This window comes from Cryptomeria japonica, chromosome 8, assembly GCF_030272615.1.
Source record: "Cryptomeria japonica chromosome 8, Sugi_1.0, whole genome shotgun sequence".
Classification (NCBI taxonomy): domain Eukaryota; kingdom Viridiplantae; phylum Streptophyta; class Pinopsida; order Cupressales; family Cupressaceae; genus Cryptomeria; species Cryptomeria japonica.
In genome coordinates, this window is record NC_081412.1 from 19,911,256 (window position 1) to 19,932,518 (window position 21,263).

At 35.6% G+C, this 21,263-nt stretch overlaps 1 long non-coding RNA gene and 1 pseudogene across 1 annotated transcript; one reads left to right on the forward strand and one right to left on the reverse strand.

Moving 5' to 3' along the window:
- The first annotated feature begins 4,068 nt into the window (after positions 1–4,068).
- LOC131050195 (uncharacterized) lies at positions 4,069–4,979 on the forward strand (annotated as a pseudogene).
- Positions 4,980–6,720: 1,741 nt separating this feature from the next.
- Positions 6,721–7,381, reverse strand: LOC131050202 (uncharacterized). The gene is made up of 2 exons (XR_009106871.2): positions 7,027–7,381; positions 6,721–6,926 (listed from the first exon to the last, which is right to left on the reverse strand). It is a non-coding gene; the product is annotated as an uncharacterized LOC131050202 (long non-coding RNA).
- Between the last annotated feature and the right edge of the window lie 13,882 nt (positions 7,382–21,263).

Sequence of the window (21,263 nt, forward strand, 5' to 3'; positions counted from 1 at the left end):
AAGCAGATAGTTTCAAGAGAGTTAATCAAAGCTAGAAAATTAGCTTGATCAAGCTAAGATGATACAATTTGGGAATATGTCCCATTACCTTCATCATATTGAGAGCTAGTGCTCGATCACATATGCTGTGTGATGATCGACATGGCAAGCTGAGGTGACATCCTACTCATCATCTACCCAATCACATCATTCCAAGTCAAAGCGCCTAGATTCATTGAACTTGATTCATCTAAGGGAACTTGTGACACATGGCATTGCATTGGAGTTTGTTCAACAAATCTAACCTCAATTCCTCTTGGTGCATATTCAAAGAAGGACATTTGTCCCAAATCTTGCAATGATCTCATTGGTCAAGAGAGTTAATTGTAACAAACCTTAATTAGGGTTTCATAGTTGAATCTAGGCCGTTGATTTGAAAATCAATCTGAGCCTTCAAAATGTAATGAGACCTCTATAAAAGGCTTGCCCTTCTCATTTGTAAAGGTTAATAGTTCATAAATAGTTAGTAGTAGTAGTAGTAGAGTAGGAGGAGGAAGCTTGAAATTGTTGCCAAGACTTGTGGAAATAAATACTTTATTTCATTGAAATTATCATGGATCTTTGTGTTGTTTCTACATTTGCATGGTTTCTTGTTACTTCTCAAAGTTAATTAGAGTTCACTCATTATGGTGGATGTTTATGAAGATATTATGATGAATTCCTTGGTTCATACTTTTTGTGGTTTGCTGATTGTAAGCTACAGTGCAAATTTAGCTTGAGCCTAATCATTGTGCTAAGTTCGATTGTGGATACTTGTTCAAGTTGTGCTAGCATTGGGTATTTGGGTAATGTATTTGAAGTACGAAAATCTTCCATTTCCCTAGAAGATCGCATCAATTTTGTGTAGTTCTTGTCATCATAGCAAAGCAAAGCTTGGTTTGAGGGAATTTGTATATCTAAGTATCATCCATTGTCATCATTGTTCTTAGGATTAGATCAGATCTCTAGACCCTTCATGTCTTTTGCCTTTTATTTTCCAAGCAGATAAGTTAATTTTCACGTTCCATGTGTTCATAAACGTAAGTCCCCTTGTGATTCCAGCAAATCACATCATAAACACTGAGTCTATCCACAACATTTAAAGTCACATAGTTCGCATTGTAAACCTTGGAGTTGCTTGGACTTTTCTTTGATTTATGACTTTGATTCCAGCAAATCACATCATAAACACTGAGTCTATCCACAGCATTTAAAGTCGCATAGTTCGCATTGTAAACCTTGGAGTTGCTTGGACTTTGCTTTGATTTATGACTTTGATTCCAGCAAATCACATCATAAACACTGAGTCTATCCACAGCATTTAAAGTCGCATAGTTCGCATTGTAAAACTTGGAGTTGCTTTGATTGATGACTTTGTTTAGCATTCAAAGTTTCTTTGTTCAAGAGAGGATAGAATACCTTGGTATTTTATTCTGTGTTCGAGGTGCATAAAAACACATCAACAGGAGCTTCTGTATTTAATGTTAATTTTTTTCCAACAGTGTTCTATGCTTTTGGAATTTCTTCCTGCCAGTTAAAAAGCTATAGATGCATAGCTCAAGGAAAATTCCATGAATGAAATAAATCATTTCAGAATATAAAGACAACAAATTTGGCAGCAGAACGAATAGATTTACAGAGCATGTTATCTGGAGGTGAAGTTATTCTGTCTTTTGTGGACAAGGTGTGTGCAAAATGAGGTGAATTCTTATATATGTAAGCCAGGACAAATGATGGTTGGAAGCAGTTGGGAAGCAGTGGCAGGCGGCATAGGACGATCTCTGGCACGTGTCATTGACTTATGCCTTATTGGATGTGTGTTCGAATTCTATGCACAGTTTTCTGAAATTTCTTATGTATCTGCCAGATTTTATTCCTGTCAGAGTCAACGGAAAACCTGTCAAGCTTATGAAGAATTGCAACTGGTGGAAATGCAAGGTTTTCCAATGTCTAGCTAGTTTACTGGCACTAACAAATCTCTCGCAACCATTCTCCCACCAACCAAAACCTATCAGATGATAATGGAACTGCTTTAATTATTTTTATTTATTTATTCATTATTTAACTGGAAACTTTTGTTTGTGCTTTGTTTCAGATAAATTATTAACCTCAATTTCTTAGTTATATCTGCCCCATGATCAGAGTAGTGCATAGAAACTATAAAAAGGGAGATCCTAATTCTGTTTGCTTCTTAGTATATGCTATTTTATAGCCAGATTCTTGTATAGGTGGATTGAGCATCTGATTTTAATATGTGGCACATTAGCTTTGTGGGTGTCACTTTAATTTGGTGGCACCATTGATGCTGAATTCTATGTTTTATGTGTCGACATGGAGCCCTATGCAGGATGGTAGACACAGACTACACCACTTGTCAAGGAGTGGGAATATTTTCCCAGCAATATCTAACAGTTAGCAGGACTGATGAATATTCACTGTTGAAGCCCCAGCTAACTAAGACTATCGGCTTAAGACAATAACCCATGTGAACGTCCCTCAATTTCATATAACCATTCATGAACCACAGTTAGACCTTTTAACCCAAGAAAACGGACAATTAAATTTCAAAAATTCTCAAGAGTAGGTGATGAAAATTTAAGGTTTGATTCTTTATGCTAATCCACAATGTATGGCTATTTCTTGTTGTCCCTGACTATAGCAGAGGACTGTAGTTTTCACAAAAACTATATGATTATACATTGATATTCATGCATGGAAAAAATTATTCAGTTTACCAAAGTTGTGTATTTATTAATATTTAAGTTTGCATTTCTTACTTTTTCCTATTGGCGCAGAGTAATTTTTCTGTGTAAATTTTCCATTTTCGGATTTGTAAAATCAAATAAAACTGCCAATGTATGTAATGTAAAACAATCACCTCCCCCTCCCCAGCTGTCACCCATCTGAACATGTGAATTGCATGCCTATGTGTTTATTACCTGCAGTGGCCACATAAAATACTTAAGTAAAATGCTGTGTAAACAGTGAGAAATCAACGTAGCAGTAGATAAGAACAAAGAAAGCACGTATGTGCTATCTTGAGCTCTTTGATTTTATATTTATTAGCAGCAGGCATGCACAGGCCAACTTCAAGACCACCCTTACTCTGCTAAACAATCAACTACTGCCCAGGATTTGCATGGTTATGGAGTATGGATAATGACAAGAATGTTCTGTTTTTTAGGATTTTGCAGAGGTGATTCCAGAACATCAATCTTCTCTATTTCTTTCATTTATCATGTAAGTGATGCTTTGTTATGGTATGTGCAGTAGGAATTGTATTAGAGGTAAATCTGTTCTTATTTCAGATTCACTTTGTGCTGAAGCAGCCTTGCTCACTGTAGAGTGTGAGGTATAGTCTATTTTAGGAGTATACCTACTTTAACATTCTCAAAATGTATCCCTTCTAAATATATTAACAAGCGATGTGATACATTTTCAGGTTGAAGGTCATAGTATTTATGTATTTGTGATGCTGGTTGATGGCATTCAATATAATTAAGAACTTGGCAGAAGCCTCAACCTATCCATTTGAATCAGACAGAGCATTTTAGGTAAGTGACTAATTTCTTCTAAGTTTTGCCACCGTTTAGCTAGTTTTCAGATCAAATTATACCATATTTTAGCTAGGTGAAAATACACATAATTATGTCTATGATCATTTGCTTGGTCCTGAATTTAACGGCATGCTTTCTGCTTTGTTTTGTAGTTTTAGTAAGTTGAAAGGAGACATGAAGGGAAGAGAGGTATGCGGGGAGGAAACAATTGCATTGAAAAACAATGAACATTTTTCAAGCACAAAAGCATTTCCAATTCTTATTCTTGAAAGACACTGATGTGCTGCCACTTGAACAGAACAATGGGTTTACGAAAAAATGAACTTTATGTTGGATTTCTTAAGTTCCTAATACAATGTGAATGGATGTTAAGAAAATTCAAGTTTATGTTGCACTTTGATGTTTAGTATATGTTTGATTTAAGAACATTATTTTCAAGGGATCTTCATGTTGCTGCCACATATAGAGGTGGATGCAATAATTGAGGTTTGATATGGAACCAGTGGCCAAGAATAAGGCTACATCCATAAACATAGTCCAGCATACTTACTGAGACCTTGCAGGCCATAACAGTGGAATAGACAATCTTAGACATATTGTGAAAATATGAGCTTCACATTATACTCCTACTGATAAGGCCCTTATCCCTGCAGCACAGATCTTGATTGTGAAAGTTATTCCTTTGAACTTTACCAAAGAAGTTACTACTGCAAGCAGGATAAATCAGCTTTCTGTGGGATATGATCATAACTATTTTCTTGATGGTACAGAGAAATTTAAGAATGGTCTGCGACCAGCTGCAAGAATGAAACAGGAGCATAGTAAGAGAACGTTGAAGATGTGGACACCAAGTAGGCAGTTTTATACCACCAATACTCTCAATATAAGTGGGTGCAAAGGAGGGGCAGTCTACAAGGAACATTTTGGGTTGTGTATGGATACTCAAAGACTTTCCTAATGCAGTCAATCAACCAAACTTCCCCCCTGAAATTGTGTATCCAGATCTGTTGGTGTTGGAAATAAGCTACACCCGGACCGACGATGGACTGGTCCAAGAGGGGCCAGTAGCTCAGTGGTAGAGCACTCCAGCAGCATATGGAAGGTCCTAGGTTCGAGTCCTAGCTGGTCCATGTCTCAACATGGTATCAGAGCCAGGTCCAGGCTAGGAGCCCCAAGCAGAGGGGAGGTGTTGGTGTTGGAAATAAGCCACACCCAGACCAATGATGGACTGGTCCAAGAGGGGCCAGTAGCTCAGTGGTAGAGCACTCCAGCAGCGTATGGAAGGTCCTAGGTTCGAGTCCTAGCTGGTCCATGTCTCAACAAGATCAAGTGTACAAACCCAAATTTGTCTTTGAGTTTTCAGTGGATAAGTAAAATGCATTAATTTGTTTTTCAATGGTTCATACATTTTGAGAAATGAAAAGGTGTCTGTCTGAAGCCAAAAATAAGCTTATGGAATTTGTCAAATATTTTCTTTTGGTCTTTTCATCCATGGAGCCCACACTGACTTTTTCATTGAATGCTAACACCAAAAAATATCAGAGTAGTGAGGAAGTAGGGGAGAAGTGCATACCTGGCAGTGACGAAATTAGAAATCCTTTAACATTCAGCATGAAGAAATAGAAAATCCATTGACAATAACAGCCAACACCTTTATTCTATAATCTATATTACTATTTATTACAGTAGCTATTCATAATATCTCATTAACGGACATCAAGGTTGTTATAAGCTTTATTCCACTAAATGAAGTGTCATGCTACTATTACAGTTAAGATAGAAAGCATGACATGTGTAGCTCGTTAATTGTCTCCAGAAAAAGTACAGTTATGTTATCTGATGTTTAATTACCTAAAGTGGCATTTATGTCTTGTGTGTGCAATTACAACTGACTTGGCAGCACTATATTGGTTGTTTAAGAGCCATGGATTCCCAACAAAACATGCTCCTCTGTCTTAGTTTTTCTCTGTGGCATTTTCTTAGGTATTGTAATGTATTTGAGAAAAGAAAACTAAAAGCTGCTGAACCTCTGTCTGATTTTTAGGTTAGCTGACTAAAACTGCAATCAAGGATTGCTTGAAATCTTAAACATATGTTTGGAGGCAACAGTTGCAGCAGAAGCAAAGCCTGCCACAGCAAGGAAAAGAATCAAGCTGGCCAAGGATTTCAACTATTGCAATAAAAATGATTCCCGGGAATTCATACTTAAATTATTGAACATAGAGATTGAAATTGGGATCATGAATGCTCGTTATCATTTTCTAGACAATGCAAAGCAGGAATTGTTTCCTTAAGAGGCAAAAGATATATTGATGATACTGAATTCTTAGAGTTTTGTTGTAGACAAGCTTTATTTAATTTTCTACTGTAGTAATTGCTTTCCTTCACATGTTTTTTTTCTTCCTCACTTTGAGCCTAGGTTATTTCATGTACTATTTTCGCTTTGTGCATATGGAGCTTAAAGCTGAAACGATTTTTTGGCTCAATATATCTAGATTTTTCGTACCATTGTATTGTCATAGTGCATTTAAGGGTATTCCTTTATTTGGTAACTATTTGAGTCATGAAGAGTATTTGTAAGACTTAGGTAGTATTTGGTATCAGTGTCCGTTTTGTAAAAACTTCAACTAAATGCATATGAAATAGCAAACACAGTAATACCCAGATATAACAAAGCAATAAATATTTTTTTATTTTTATATTTTAATCAAACACACATGTACAGCTTAAAATTCACCGGCCTGATACAACTTATAGATATGAGCATGCTTTTCTGGTACACATGCAAATCTGAACACTACCAAAGTTTCTGAGTCACCCGGAATTTCGATCTTCTCTCGAAGGTTTCCATCCCCAAGGTAAATGGAGTGACATGCCTGTAGGTTTTCATCTCCAACTCCAAGTACCAAAACTGCTAAATATATAATTGCCTTATCATTCAACTAAATTGCTATAAATCTTAGGACTCGGCTGATGCGAATAATTGACAAACTAATTTTTGACTCCAAATAATATCTAATTATAATTGTTTTAGGGTTTGTTTTTTTCTTATTTTTTATTTTTTCTTAGTTTTGTGATTATTTTAGGAAACTTAAACATACTCAAGACTCGCCTCGCCTGGTGATCCGCAATTCACTTCCACAAATTAAAAAACATCGGAACTTAATATCTTTAAAAATTTAAATCAGAGACATTTATGTTCAATTATAATTTTCAACAGAAGCATAATACTTGTTTCTCCACTTTTCAGGAATTTCAAAATGTGGAACCTAACCTTGCTGCCTAAAGTCGCTGTTTCAGCCTTTAATGATTCGCTCAGCATGCCTTGAAAGAGATTTTCATCGCCAGTAGCTGCTACATGCATTACAAAACACACGTTTATTTCAGGCAGGCATTAGGTACAGAACATTCAATTCATATAAATTAGGGTTTAAAATTTGGGCAAGATAACTTGGCTTTCAGTCTGGGCAAAAGTGATGATGTATTCCACTATCTGTTGCTTATGGAAGAATTTACAGCTCTTCGTTGCAGCCGATAGTGAAGAACGACAAAAAATTTCTTCTAGGCGGGATCGAATTGCAAGGCGAGGGCATACATAGCTTTCGAAATTGGCTCCGGCAAGGGATTAGGGAAAACAAAATTCACTACAAGCACGTTTCTGTGAGACCACCCTGGGAGTGCACTATGTAAGAAGTTCAGATAAAGAATTTGAATCATAAAATTGTATTTTATTCAAAAAAGCTAAAAACTGTTACAACACAGAACTTGTCCCACAAGAAAGGCAAACGTATACAAATTCAAACAATTAAAAAGAGACCACGAAACTCATAGAGTTGTGTTTTCTGGGTTTTTAAATAATGAAAGAGAAAAAATACATGAGTGTTCAAAACAAAATTTATTACAAGTATATTATGAAAAAAAATTGTGAGGCCATTTTGAATTGCACTTTCTAGAAAGTTTATATAAAGAATTTGAATCACAAAATTGTATTTTATTATATATATAACTTTTTTTTATAGGAAAGACAAACTTTAAAAAAAAAAATTAAAAGTCAAAACATCTTAGACTTACAAAATAAATCAATTGTTGAGAATAATTGTTTGATATAAAAAATTATAAAAGTTTTTTTAATAATGCAAAGAAAAGAATACACATAAGAGGAGGGCAATCAATGGACTGTCAAGAAAGAAAAAATAACTATAATATTGATGGTTGTCATAGCAAAATAGCAAGCCCCAAATAGTTAGTCCTTAACAAGACTAAAACAAGCATTACAACCCACCAAAATATGTTGCAACTATCTAGAAGAGATGATATCCTCTTGTGAAGTTGGAGGGTTTGAAGTTTAATTTCACCCAAAAGAGTGTTGTTTCTAGATGGCTCATTAGCAACCCCCTACAAATGTAAACAAAGCAAGATAGTTTAGAATAAGATGTAAGAGTAAAAATTTAGCATTTTTGTTTGTTGGTGAACAAAATGATTTGAAAAAAGTGTTCAACACCTACTTTTTCATATATTTGGCAAAACAGTCTGTCTCATAGCATCTGCCATAACATTAATTATGAAAACCAATACCCAAAATACCCTCTTTCCAACACAAAGCATGATAAAAATAACAAGAAAGTAATTGAAAATGGCATTCCATTTTTTCTAATAAGAACAATCCTTAAAGAATGTGTTTTCATTTGATTGGTTGAACCATTTTACAATTCAATCTATCTTCACAAGGCTCTTAGAAGGCTCAGATGGATGGTAACCCTACCATTGTTGAATACCCCCACATGAAGCTTGTAATGTTAGATTTTCTAAGCCAACATTTGAGCATTAGCCTCAACATTAAACCTCCATATTTGAATGCTCAAATTCATCCATGTCTTATCTTGAAACCCACATCTCCATTTCTGGTTCAATCTTGGGTTTAATGACATGCTTGAAAGTGGGCTTAAATATTATTTTTATGAAGGAAATAAAAAGAAATGGTGCTTGAAAAGCTACCACCAATCCTTGCAAAAATTACATTATAAAGGATTGCAAAGTTTAGTAAAAAGGTCCATTGGCACCAATGATTTCAAAAAAATCATAAACTCTTTAGACATGTTTTTTAACTAATGTGTGCTCTTAGAGCTTTGCTAAGAAGCCCAATCTAAGGAATTAAAATCTCAAATGTCACCAAACTATTTAACCCCCTTTTAAAATAAATAATGTTTGTCTTTGGAATGAAAGAGAAAGGAGTTGATCATGATATTAAATTAGCTTGTTACACAAAATTGAAGAAGTTGAACCCATCCTAATCATAGAAAAACTTGGTCCATCATCGCATTAATCTTGCTGCCATCAAAGGGACATGGCACATGTTGTAAGATAGGTAGACAAAATCCTTCTTGCTCCCTTCTTTTGCATGAATGCTTTATTTCCTCTACAATCTCAACAAACTAATAGAGTTAAATGAACAACATTCATTCTCAACATTATAGATTGTGGAAATATAGTATTTTTTCTCTAAATTTTTTATTTATTCCAAAATAATATCAAATATTTTTTATTTTATATAGAAATATGTTAGAATTTTAAAATGTGAAATTAGTTTACATACAAAATAAAGGAATCCTATTACTACATTTTATTTATATGCAAGGACAAGGGAGGATGGCGATAGCAATAGTGAGAGTGTTAACTTCATGATACAATGTTAGGATTTACCCTAGCCACACATTTTTTCTTCCTTTTTTTTGCAATTTTGGGTGTGAATTTGGGGTGAATTGGTCTGGTTTAGGCCTAGGTGGAGTGGTGGCTTGGTTTGCAAGGTGTTTTGGGTTTTTTGTGTGGCATTTCTTTTGTATTTTTGTGTTTGGTAGGTTTGGTTGATGTGTATGATGGTGGGGTTTTTTTCCTTTGAGTTGAGTGATGTATTTAGTGTGCTTTGGTCTTCATGGGCTTTTGGCTTGTAGGTTGGTGGAGGTTGTTTCTCCATCTCGTACTTTTCTTTTATGCCCTTGGGTTTGTGTTTCTTATGGAGAGGTGGGGTGCTTCTCCAAGCCTAATGATTTATGATGCCTTGGGTAAAACAAATAATTCTCCTTCAGAGCTATGGATCATTTGAATAAGAAGATGGTGAAGCTTCTTCCTTTGTGATAGTTGTGCCTATATTCAGGAAAGTTAATGGCAGATTGGAGAGAAGCCACTCGATAGTCTTGGTGGTGCTACTAGAGCCTATTTCAGAGGATGTCATGTATTAAAGAAATCATTCTTTAATTTGCAAATTCATGGGGCTTCAAATTTATTTGTCAATTTTGGAATTATGGGATCAATAGGTTTGGAACCCTAAAGGTGATATGGAGATAATGATGGATTCCAACAATTACTTTGTGGTTATATTTTCATACATGAAAGATCTAGGAATACAACTTTTAAGGGTGGACCTTACTTTTACAACTAGTTTGGTCTCTTCATCAAACCTTGGCATGTGGGATTTAATTTTTTTTTAGGAGTGCCCTTTGAAAGTCCCTATTTTGGTTTGTCTCTTGTGGCGTCACTTGATTTTTGAAGAAATAGCATTCTACACATGATTTCTCTTATGCTTGGTAAGCCAATTGGTTCAACAAAACAAAATCTAGATAGGAAGGTTTCTCTTATGCCTGAATTTTTGTTTAAATTTATTTGAATCACCCTTTACCAAACTCTATGAAAATTTTTTCTTGGATATTGTTCTTGGATTCAATAGCTCGACTACTGTAAGACTCTCTCTTTTTTATGTTGAATATATCATGAGTATGGAAATCTACAAAGAAGGTGCCTTCATTTCAACTAGGTTGCTACTACAACCAATGTTCCTTCTAACTCTATTCCTAAGCTTGATAAAGGGGAGGCCCCTAGGTCTGAAGGGGTTATAGATAATGAGGGATTTATTCCTATTAAGCCTTGTAATAAGGGGAGGGGCTAGAAGAGAATCCTCAAGGATAGAAAAAAATATGGGGTCTTCAATTGGTTTGATGCACTGAAGGACTTAGTTCAAGAAGAAGGAATTCCAATGGAGCTAATCCTAGTCCTCCTCGGGTGAAGAAGGTGTTGGATTCTAGGAAAATAAGTGGGGTTTCACAATCCTTTGGTTTGCAACAAAAACCCCTTTGAAAGGGTCCTCTAGAGAAATATTCTAGGGTGGGACATAAGAAAGATCACGAGAAAATGAAATAAATTGGTGAGAAATTGATAGAATTTGGATCAGTGAAGACCATTGAATCATATTTCTCCTTATCTTAGAAATGATTGTTATCTCATGAATGTGAAGCATATGAATAGTATCTCTAGACAAAAAGATAGTCACAAATTAATTGGTACTTATTCTCCTAATATCATTTTTGTTTAGGAAACTAAATTGACAGTGGATGGTATGTTGAATAGAAATCCTAGAATCTGAACCCATGGTCATGTTGGGCCAATGCGTGGGGGTTCATGGTATCTCAAGCGGTGTAACCTTTTTTGGGACCCAAGGAAGGTTTTTCCACTCCGGTGGATCTCGAATCACTTAGCTGCTTCTAGTTTGGATTCTACTAAGACTTTTCTTTTAACTAATATTTATGACCTTATAGACCATCTTCTTAGGAAATCCCAACTTTGGTTTCATGTTAGGTATATGTTTGATTTCTCGCTCCTTTTCTTCCTTGTATCTTTGTTGGAGAATTTAATTTAGTTTCTATTCTAGAGGAAAGAAGGGGTGGAATACTCGGGCTTGATCCATTTGTTGGCCTTCTTAGGGACAATATCAATTGATCTTCTAAATCTATTTAAGTGTAACAATAGAATCTTCACTTGGAACAATAGAAGAAGTGGTGAAAATGCTATATCAGAGATGCTTGACATATTCCTTGTCTCTTGTTCTTGGGTTGGAGATAGGTGGATGACTAGTCTTGAGATCTTAGATTGGAGAGGTTTTGATCACTGGCCAATCAAATATTTAGTTGTTTCTTCAGAGTTTCAAATAATCCCTCTTTTAAGTTTCAATTGATATGGCTTTGAGATCTTTCCCTTCAAGAATTTATGCTAGATTGGTGGCACAAAGGGAGGTCAGCTTACAACATGACTATGTATTCCTTCACTAAAAGGTTGCAGTTTGTGAAATACAATTTGAAAAAGTGGAATGGGTAGAGCTTTGACAACATTCATTTCAATAAAATGACAACTCTAGCTCATTTGGATACTCTTTATTGCCAAATATAGGATCATTCTCTAATGGAGGATTTAATTAGAGAGGATATTGCTGATGTTAAGGAGTTGGGCAAATGGAAGTTATGTGAGGAAATGTTTAGAGGAAAAAATCTCATATTTATTGGCTTCATGAAGGGAATAGAAATACTACATTTTTTCATAACTTTGTTAAATATAGAAGGAATGGAAATCTTATTGCCTCTTTTGTGCCATCGGAAGGGGCTCAAATTTCCTCCTTGGGAAAATATCTTAGAAGGATTCTCAATTCTTCTCAGCTCTATTTATTGAGGATTCTCTCCTAGCTAGAGAATAAGAAAACACTATTGTAGACTGCAATCCCTCTTTAGTTTCTAATGAGATGAATGAGGCCCTCATTTGACTCATCTCTTTGCAAGAATTGGATGAGGTTATGTTTCAAATGAAAAAAGGAAAAGCCCCAAGCCCAAATGGTTTTCCAATAGAATTTTTCTAGGAGCTTTTATAAATTATCAAATTGAATCTCTTTAATATTGTGAAGGAGTTGTAGAGAAATAAACAAATTTTGAGAGTCATGAACTCTACTTTCTTGGATCTTATTCCAAAAAGAGAAGGGATTACTTGTTTGGACAATTTCAAACCTAATGCCCTTTGCAATGCGGTTTGTAAAATTATTAGTAAATTAATTGCATGGAGATTCATGACTCAACTCTTTGATCTCTAAGGACTAGGGTGGAATTTTTTTTGGTAGACAAATTCTTGAGAAAATTGTGTTAGTTATTGAGGTTGTTCATTCTATGGAAACCTCTAAGAAAAAGGCCATGTTCATTAAAATAGACATGGAAAAAGCCTATGATCAAGTTAAATGGGATTTTGTACATAAAGTCCTTCTATCATTTGGATTTGGTAGTGATTGGGTTAATTGGATCATGAGTTGTGTCACTTCTACTTCCTTTTATGTTCTTATCAATAGGGAGTTGCTTGAGTTATTCAAAGCATCTCGGGATCTTCAAAAAGGGGGATCCTCTATCTCCCTATCTATTTATTATTATGGTTGAAGGTCTACAAAGATTTATCAAGCTTCATTTTAGACAAAATTTGATTTAGGGTCGTAGTTGGAGAACCAACTTATAGTCTCCTAATTTCTATCTATAGTATGTGGATGATACTACTCTAATGGGTACTGCCAAAATGAATGAAGTAGTGAATTTAAGGAATTTCTATACTTTCTTGGTTGCCTTTGTACAAAATATTAATGCAGACAATCTTCTATTTTATTCTTCAATACTCCTTGGATTATTCAAAGTAGGATTTCTTAGATTCTTGGATTTCATATTAGCTTCCTTCCTATGGATTACCTTGGGATTCCCATTGTTGTTGGATCTCAGCTTAGAGAGTTTTCACAGGATGTTTTGGATAAGTTTCATAGGAGGGTTAACCATTGGACTTGCAGATGGATTTTGTTTGCTAGGAGAGTGACTCTTCTAAATTTAGTGGTTTGGGCCCTCCCTGTCTATATGTGTTTGGTGCAGGTTGCTCCTTCAAGCTTTGTTAAAGGGTTTGATGCTCTCTATTATTACTTTTTATGGGTGGAAAATTTTCTTTCATTGAAGTGGAGCTTGGCTAAGTGGGAGTCTCTTTGTAGGCCAAAGTGGGAGGGAGGTCTTAGTCTCAAGCTTGTAGGTTTGAGTAGCCAAGTTTTAGGTACCAAATTATATTGGTGATAGTGTACAAGCCAAGATTAGGATTGTTCTAGAATCCTTACAAATATCTCTAGGGTTGAATAGTTCTAATGTTCCTTAGTGTTGCCTTGTGGGGAAGGGATATGTTATCTTGAATACTTTGAAAAGAGGGGCTAAGCTTATCAAAGAGGGTCTCTTCTAGATCTTTAATAAGGGATTTGAAGCTCTTTTTTGGTATGATTCTTGGGATGAATATCACCACATCATGTAAATTTGTTTCTACATTTACAACCCCTAATATTTTTCAAGTGAAGTTGGCTAGAGTAAGGTTGGAGATTTTAAAGTAGCTCATAATTGGGTTTGGTAGAGGCGTTTCAGTGGAAGGATCCTTAAGAATGTCCTCCTAGAATTATATAGGAGGCTCGATAGGAGCTAACTACAATTTTGGCTAGTAGAATCTATAATTGCCTAAAAGGGAGGGATACTTTAGCTTGGGGTCTTAATCCAAAGGGAAAATTCTTGATTGCCTCAGGTTACCTAGAGTTAGGTAGCCAAATGTATGAGAGGGATGAAATTATTTGGTGGAAGTAGGTCTGGAATAAATTTTCATTTCCTAATTATAATTTATTTTGTGTTCGGTAGTTCAAAATAAGTGTCTTACCTAGGAGATTTTACAAAAGAGAGATTTATAGGGTCCTTCTATTTGTGTTCTTTGTTTTAACAATGAAGAATTCCCTCCACATATGTTCTTCCATCGTCTTTATTCTAGGGAGTTTTGAAACCTTCAGTGTGGAGGATGGAATAAAGCTTGTGTTCATTCGACATCTTTGATGAATTTCTAGGAAAGTCTGGGTAGGCCTCCAACTAAGAATTATTTTCTTCAATTATCTTGGGCTATTGGTCCTACTTTCGTTAGCTAGCATCCTTGGTTAGAGAGGAATCATAGGATATTTTAGGATAAGAAAACAACGGTGGTTCAATTATGGTAGAAGATTATTTGTAGGCTTCAGGAGACTATTTTTGCAAAATGTGATATTTCTGGTACAATGGACCCTAGTGATTTTTCTATTATAAGTAATTTGAATATTATTGACACTATTTTTAGCTCTTATATGGGTTGGAGATCTTGATAGGCTAAGATGAATTTTCATCATGAGGGTCAACAACTTCCTCCTCCCCAAGGAGTTCTAAAGGTAAATATTGGTAGGTCTTCTAGGGGGAATCTTGGACATGCAGGGATTATGGGGAATTAACAAGAATAGTTATGGAGAAATTTCATTTTTCATTTCTATCTATAAAGGGAAACATACTAATAACCTCACGGAGGCACTTGCTATTCTTTATGGTATGGAAAGGGGTTGTACTCTTGGATGGGAAAAGTATTTGTGAATCTAATTCATAGATTATTGTGGATATGTTGAATGAGAAAAGGTTGGATGGAGTTAATTGATAATTGGTCTTGGTGGTTAGATGGATTTTGAGTCTAAGATGCTCTTTAAAATTTGTTTCCTTTTGTCATATTCCTAGAGAGTGAAATAGGGCAGCTGATTTCCTTGCTAAATGGGCTTTTGAGAATTTAGAGAAGTGGAATGTTGGTGAGTGGGGACTTTTTCCCCAAGAGTATTCTCAACCTTTGGATAAGTTAGTTATAGATGATAAAAATATGTAGTTTGTTTCTTCTTCGATGATCCTCTCTAGGTTCTATTCTATTATTTCTAGGTTGTTATTTGATGAGCTTGTGGCTCTTTTGATTTGTAATGTTCCTTTGAGTTGAATAATTTTTTACCCTCCTTTTTAAAAAGAATTAATTATATGCAAATTTCATTATTTATAATTTAAATATCTAGAATTTTTTTTATTTTTTTATAATTATATATTAAAAATTTATTATGTTGTAAGAAAATAAAATTTTGTTATGTTTAGTGTGAGTTTGTGTGGGTTAATGTATTTTGATATTAGGTATTGAAGTATAGAAAGTAAATATAATAATTAGAGTATTTAGCTCTATGACCATAAAAATAATGATTTTAATGTGGGTTTTGAATTTTAAGCATCTCTAACTTAGAAATGTTATCTTTTTGTCAATTTCATAGATTAGGATCTTTCCAAACATGTGGATTTATCCTCCACATGTGAATTTGATCCCTTACTTAGTGTGCATATCTACTCTAGAACTCTCCTAATTGGCCAAGTTGTCTACTTTACTCTTTTTATGATATATGAGACTAATAGTCTTTAGAAATTTCTTATAAGCATTATTATATCACAAGGAGACATGTTCATCAAGGTCAACCTTAGAGATGTGTGTTTATGGTCAGCTTTAGACATGAGGAATGTATCTTGGAATGATGCATGCATAGATACTCCTTTTAATTCACTAAGTTGAAATGTTCCACTATCAGTTGCTCCATAAATACTTGTATAATGAGAGAGGATGTGAGAGAAATGGGAGTTGATATATGGATGCAAATGAATAATTTTTAAAACAAGCCTTTGGAATCATTTAATCATACATTTACACATTTTTCTAGTCAACTCACAACTAATAAAATTGTAGGAGCTAGCTGCAATTTTATTTAAATTTTAAAATTATGAGGATAATTATGTGGTAATGAGGTCAATCTCATGTCCACATAAGTGATCTAGGATATGAATGTTAAATAATCTAAACTAGGTAGAGAATGAATGTATCGGTATATGGGTTGCAATAAATAAAGGTTGTATTGAAAGATGTGTAGACCTATGGATAAGGGGTGGATAAACATATAGGGATATGTGTCTATAGGAAGAGGTAAAAGCTTTGGAAATAAAACAAGATTCACAAAATATTATGCTATTTGTCAATACATATATGCACATCTGTATTAAGAAATTCTCTCAATATGGGCACAAAACTAAATGGAAAAAGACACATGCATGCTAATTTCACCATTACATTTTGTAATACTTTTAAGTACATATGAATTAAAAAATGATCATGTTGAAATGTGGCGATTGATCAACAAAGTACTGTACAGTCAGCACATATCCTTGGTGGGGTCCAGGGTTGGGCCGGGCCCCAGGCTGGGGTTTGGGGGCGGCAGCCCCCAAAGCGCACGAAGCCCACTACGGGGGTTCGGGGGCGGTAGCCCCCAAGAAATTTTTTTTTGCCATTTTTGTTGATGAAAACCGACATTGTAATAAAACCCTAAAAAGGCCGACTTTGTTTGTTGCCCTAAAAATGCATGCTATAAGCGGCTGGGATGCTTAAGGCATTGTAATGTTGATGTACTATTTTTGCTGGATAATAAGAAAGATTGGACGACTGTGTATGGTTGACGTAACCCATTTTGGGTGAACCACGTTAAATCTATGTGTTATCTGTGTCCTATTTTATTCCTTTATCTTTTGTATTTAAATCTACATATAATTGTTAGTTCATATTTGCTTCGGATCTGCTTGAAACCCTAACAATTGGTATTAGAGCGAGGTTTTCTGTAAATTGGCAAGACTTTCAGATTTGAGTGGGAGCAATGGAGGATTCCAAATTCAAGGTCGAAAAGTTTAATGGTTAGAATTATCAGTTATGGAAAATGCAGATGGAGGATTACCTATATCAAAAGGATTTGTGGTGGTTATTAGAAGGAAAGACAAAGAAAGCGACCACAATGTCAGATGAAGAATGGGACATTTTAGATAGAAAGGCACTAGGATCCATTTGATTGTGCCTTGCACCATCTGTAGCTTTCAATATAACAGAAGCAAAAACGACTGTAGATTTGATGGCGACATTGGCTAAGCTGTATGAGAAACCCTCGGCTTCGAATAAGGTATTTCTTATGAAGCATTTGTTTAATTTGAAAATGAGTGAGGGAGGATCTGTAGCGGAGCACTTAAATGAATTTAATACAATTACTAGTCAATTGTCTTCGGTAAAAATTACTTTTGCAGAAGAGGTTAGGGCTCTCTTGATTTTATGTTCTTTGCTAGAAAGCTGGAATAGCTTGGTTATGGCTGTAAGTAACTCTGTCTTTGGAAAAAATACTTTGGTATTTGATAATATTGTTGGTGTTATCCTAAGCGAGGAAATGTGAAGGAAAAGCACAGGTGAGACTCCAACATCATCAAGTAGTGTTTTGAATGTGGAGAACAGAGGAAGATCAAAGGAAAGAGGAAAAGGCCCTTGGAATGAGAAGTCACGAGGGAAGTCAAAGAAAGGACGCTCTAAATCTAGAGGAAAGAAAGATTGTTGGTACTGCGGAAAGCCTAGTCATCTAAAGAAAGACTGTTGGTCTTAGAAAAACAAAGAAGGAGACAAAAATGAAAATGACAGTAAGGAAGCTAATATTGCAAGTAATACTTTACAAGATGCATTAATCTTATGTCTCAATAATGTTAATGATTCTTGGGTAATAGATTTCGGGGCTTCATTTCATGCTACACCCCATAGAAAATATTTTCTAGATTATGTTCAAGGTGATTTGGATAGGTATATTTGGGTGATGATGATCCCTGTCAAATTGTTGGAAAAGGAAAGATAAAGATCAAGTTGCAAAATGGTAATGACTGGTTTCTGCAGGAGCTAAGACATGTTCCTAACTTAAGAAGAAATTTAATTTCTAGAGGGCAACTAGGTAGTGAAGGTTGCATAGTTACCTTCTCAAACAGTATCTGGAAGGTCAGTAAAGGATCATTAGTAGTAGCTAAAGGTGCAAAGGTAGGCACATTATATCTGTGTACTGGTAACACTTACTCTACCTTAGCTGCTACAGATAAAGTTACTACAGGGACAACAACAATAGATGTTGCAAGAACAAATTTGATAATGTGGCACCATAGGCTTGGACACATGAGTGAGAAAGGGATGAACATCCTTCACTCCAAAAATTTATTGCCAGGACTAAAGAAGATTGATTTAGAGTTTTGTGAAAACTGTGTTTATGGTAAACATAAAAGAGTCAGATTTCTCAAGGTTGGGAAAGAGAAGAATAGTGAGAAGTTAGAGCTTGTGCATTCAGATGCATGGGGACCGACTCAGGTATCACCTCTTGGTGGCTCTTGTTATTATGTTATTTTTATTGATGACTCAACCAGAAAAACATGGGTATACTTCCTAAAACAAAAATCATATGTTTTTTAAACTTTTAAGAAATAGAAAGCTTTGGTTGAGAATGAGACAGGAGAAAGGTTGAAGTATCTCAGATCGGATAATGGAGGTGTGCATTGCAGCAAGGAATTTGAAGATTACTACTCCTTAAATGGGATTAGGAAGCAGAAGACAGTTCCAGGAACTCCACAAGAAAATGGTGTGTCAAAGAGAATGAATAGGACTATCATGGAACGCGCGAGGAGAATGAGATTGCATGCTGGATTGCCCTTACATTTTTGGGCAAATGCTATACATAGTGTTGTCTATTTGATAAATAGAGGACCTTCAACCCCTTTGGATGGTATTCCAGAGGAGGCATGGACTGGTAAAAAGGTAAATTATTCTTTTCTGAAAACCTTTGGTTGTGAAGCTTTTGTCCATGTTGATAAAGAAAATAGAACCAAGCTTGATGCTAAATCTCAGAAATGTACCTTCATTGGATATGGGATAGATGAAAATGGGTATCGGTTATGGGATTTTGAAAATAAGAAAATAACTAGAAGTAGCGATGTTATATTCAATGAGAAGGTTATGTATAAAGAACAGATGCAGGAAAAGAAGCATGAACAGGACAAGCAAGAATATGTGGTGTTGGATGAGATTCCTAAAAATGAAATGCCACAAGTACCTAATGCTCAGCAACAACAGAACGTCCCACAAACTCTTGCAAGTGTTAGATGTTCTACGAGGTCAAGTAGGCCCCCTGAAAGATTTTCTCCTTCTTTGTATTCTATATTATTAATTGATTCTGGTGAACCAGAAGAATATGAAGAAGCAATGCAGGTGGATGCCAAACAACAGTGGGAGCTAGGCATGAAAGAGGAGATGGACTCCTTGATGAAAAATAAGACTTGGGACTTAGGCCCTTTACCTGTAGAAAAAAGAGCCTTGCCTAACAAATGGGTTTATCGGCTAAAGGAGGGGGAAGGAGGTCAGAAAAGATATAAGGCCAGACTTGTGGTAAAAGGTTTTGCATAGAAAAAGGGTATAGATTATGATGAAATATTTTCTCCAGTTGTAAAAATGACTTCAATTAGAATTGTACTTAGTCTTGTGGCTGCAGATGATTTACATCTTGAACAATTAGATGTGAAAACAACTTTTCTCAATGGAGATTTGGAGGAGGAAATTTACATGTTGCAACCATAGGGATATGAGGTCAAAGGTAAGGAGAACTTGGTGTACAGGTTGAAGAAAAGTTTGTATGGCCTAAAGCAAGCACCCCGATAATGGTATTTAAAATTTGATAGCTTCATGGCTGAACATGGTTATCATAGATGTCATTCTAATCATTGTGTATATTTTAAGAGATTGGATAATGGTAGTTATATTATCCTGTTGCTTTATGTTGATGACATGCTTGTTGCTGGGTCTAACATAGAACACATAAATGATCTTAAACATAAATTTGCCAGGTCATTTGCTATGAAGGATTTGGGTGCAGCTAAGCAAATTCTAGGTATGAGGATTACACGGGACAGAAAAAATGGAACCTTGAATTTGTCCCAAAGTGAGTATATAAAGAAGGTGTTGAAAATATTTAACATGCAGGATGCAACAACAGTTAGTACACCTTTGGCTAGTCATTTCAAGTTGACTAAGGAGATGTGCCCAAAGGCACAGGAAGAGGTAAAGAAAATGTCTAACATCCCATATTCATCAGCTGTTGGTAGTCTGATGTATGCAATGGTATGCACAAGGCCAGATATTGCACATGCAGTGGGAGTTGTGAGCAGGTTTATGAGTAATCCGGGTATGGAACATTGGAATGCTGTGAAATGGATCCTTCAATATTTGAAAGGAACCACTACAAAGGCATTATGTTTCAAAGGATCTAATGCTGCTCTGAGTGGATTTGTTGACTCTGATCTAGCAGGTGATATTGATTCACGGAGGAGCACTACAGGGTATGTTTTTACTATAGGGGGAACCGCAGTCAGTTGGATTTCTAGGCTGCAAAAGGTTGTTGCACTTTCAACCATTGAAGTTGAGTATGTTGCTTCTACAGAAGCCAACAAGGAGATGATTTGGTTACAATGTTTTCTGGAGGAATTGGGTTAGACACAGGAGGATCGCCCATTGTATACTGATAGCCAGAGTGCCATTCATATTGTGAAGAACTCTACTTTTCATTCAAGGACAAAGCACATTTAGCTCAAGTACCACTTCATCCGGACTATTTTGAAGGAGGGTCAGTTACGGCTTGAGAAGATTCACACAAGTGAGAATCCTGCCAATATGTTCACGAAGGCAGTTCCATAGGAGAAGATGATTTCTTCATCAGTTTCTGTTGGTCTTCTTGATTGATAATTGTGGAATTTATACCAGTCAAGTCCTAGTGTTTTATCTAGTAGATGTTGCATGTACAGTGGTGTCGTGTAGTATCAGTCTCCAAGTGGGAGATTGTTGAAATGTGGCGATTGATCAACAAAGTACTGTACACTCAGCACGTATCCTTGGTGGGGTCTGGGGCCAGGCCGGGCCCTGAGCGGGGGTTTGGGGGCAGGCGGTAGCCCTTGAGAAATTTTTTTTTCTATTTTTTGTTGATGAAAACTGACATTGTATTAAAACCCTAAAAAGGCTGACTTTTTTTGTTGCCCTAAAAATGCATGTTATAAGCGGCTGGGATGCTTAAGGCATTGTAATGTTGATGTACTATTTTTGCTGGATAATAAGAAAGATTGGATGGCTATGTATGGT